The sequence below is a fragment of the Nematolebias whitei genome, chromosome 6 (assembly GCF_014905685.2).
Source record: "Nematolebias whitei isolate Nwh7 chromosome 6, NemWhi1, whole genome shotgun sequence".
Taxonomy (NCBI): Eukaryota; Metazoa; Chordata; class Actinopteri; order Cyprinodontiformes; family Rivulidae; genus Nematolebias; species Nematolebias whitei.
Window position 1 is genome coordinate 3,322,150 of NC_056503.1, and position 2,301 is coordinate 3,324,450.

At 40.9% G+C, this 2,301-nt stretch overlaps 1 protein-coding gene across 1 annotated transcript in view; it reads left to right on the top strand.

Annotated features, from left to right (window-relative positions):
- The window catches only part of LOC119411478 (alpha-2-macroglobulin), a 118,921-nt gene that overhangs the window by 45,891 nt on the left and 70,729 nt on the right, over positions 1-2,301 (top strand). The window lies entirely within an intron of this gene.

Here is a 2,301-nt window from a genome sequence, read left to right on the forward strand (position 1 = left end):
AGTAAACAGATAGTCTGGTTATTTTTGAAGTGATGTTTCGTCAACTCGTTATCAATACCTTACCAGATTGATAATTTGTTATCAATTCAGACATCAGTCATAGAGAGAATGAAAAAAAGGCAGAAGTCTTCATCCAGGCTAGGCTAATGGCTAGCCAAACAAGAAAAGTCTTCATGTCATTTTCCAGGCTTATAAAACAACTCTCTCAAATGTCCACTGGTGTGATAGAATGCTACATTAGCTTTATCGTTAACTTAGGCCAGCTGTGGCTGAGTGGTTAGAACAGTCATCCTCCAGTGCAAGAATTGGGGGTTCAAATCCACCAGCAGTCACATGCCGAAGTGTCCCTGGGTAAGACACGGAACCCCTTGTTGCCTCCGATGTGTGTCCCATCAGTGTATGAATGTGATAAAGCACTGATTAGTCTCTTTAGAATGATTTGTTAAATTAGCTTTGTAGAGATCTAGTAGAGTGCTGTATGAATGGGTAAAGGAGGCACAGATTGTAGTGTAAAGGACTTTGAGTGTCTCGATAAGATAGAAAGGCGCTGTATAAGTACAGTCCATTTACCATTTAACTTGCTCTTTCTCATGACAGTTTGTCCAGTTTGTTGTCTTTTTTTTAACGGTGGTGTTTATTCTAGGATGGCACCATTTTGTCTGGCACACAGTCCACCTCTGCTTTGTGATCCTGTATTTTTTTTCTAACTCTCTTTTTGCCTTTAGTGTGGTCTATGTCACAACTATTATTGTATGACTGCCATGCCCTTTTAAATTTTAGAGACATTGGAGAGAGCTTTTCAATCAGCTGTGGTAAAGAATCAACGTTCTGCCACTGCTCCACTTTTCCGCAGTTCCTATGGGTCAATGGCGTTCTCTTGCCACGCTGCCCTCCAAGAACCGCTGCTGAGATGTGGAAAGAGAAGCGAACTTCATGTCAAACTTTGAATCTGGGACTCTTAACACCCATGGCGTTCACAACTGGCTCACCAAGGACTACTATTGTTGGCTCCAACCAGCTGCTTGCACCCCAGCTGCTGGCACATAAAGACCTGTGCTTGGGTCTGCACTCTAGAGAACCTCTGCCTGCTCGATAATGGATCTCAGTAAATTGTCTGGAACTCTATCCGTTTGGCGCTGATTAACATCAGATCACTCACTAAAAAGACTTTTGTCACAAATGACTTTTTTCTCCTCTAACGCATTGGATATTTTGTTAATGGAAACTTGGATGAAACCAGATGAGGACGGTGCCTTCTTGGAACATCTCCCTCACGGCTTTTCCTTCTTTAGCTCCCCTCTGATGGGCCATGGTGGGGCATTACCTCTATTTTCCATGACAATTTTACATGCAGACTTCTGCACACCAGAATTTACTCTTCTTTTGAATTACAATTGTTTGTGGTTGAGCTACCACAGCCTGTATTGGCTGTTGTCAATCATCCACCTAAATACAATAAGGGTTTTATTAACCAATTTTCTGAATTTTTAGCGGACTGTATCCCAAGATTTGATAAACTGTTGGTTTGTGGGGATTTTAATATACGTGTCTGCTGTCCTTCTGATCAATTAGCCTCTGATTCTATCAATATTTTAACTTCTTTTAACTCAACATAGTCTGTATATGGACCTACACATCTTTTTGAGCATACCTTGGACTTTATTATCTCCCATGTCCATCTCATTTTGTGAAACATCTGAGACTGCTATCTCAGATCACTTCTCTAGCATGTTGGAGTTCTCAGCCCCCCTACCAGCCAGAAGGCCTGCCATTGTGGGTCACTGGCATTGCATCTTCACCCGTGAAACAGCTGGACTGTTTACTGCTGGTTTTATGGATTCACAGTTTTATGTTTCCAATGAACTTTTTGTCCAGATTGCTTCTTTGTCTTTTTCTAAACCACTTGCTTTGAAATTTTGGACTCCATTGCTCCTTTTTGGTTTAAACCATCCAAACCAAGAGCAGAGCCATGGTTAAATGATGCCACTCGCGCTCTCTGGAAAAAATACAGGAAAGCTGAACTACAATGGAAGAAAGACAAGCTACTTCCATCTCTAAAATTTTTGAAAAAGTGTCTTGCTAAGTACCAGAGATCCATTAAAAAGGCAACATTCCATTATTTATCTGGCTTCATACAGACATTGTCACAGAGTGTTATTTAACACAAATATGTATGTTGTTAACCCTGTCACTCATGTTCTATGAGATACTACAGCAACTAACTTTGAGAACTTTCTAAATTTCTTCTGGTTGAAAGTGGCATCAGTCAGACAAGTTACTGGTTCTACTGCTGCTCCTGAC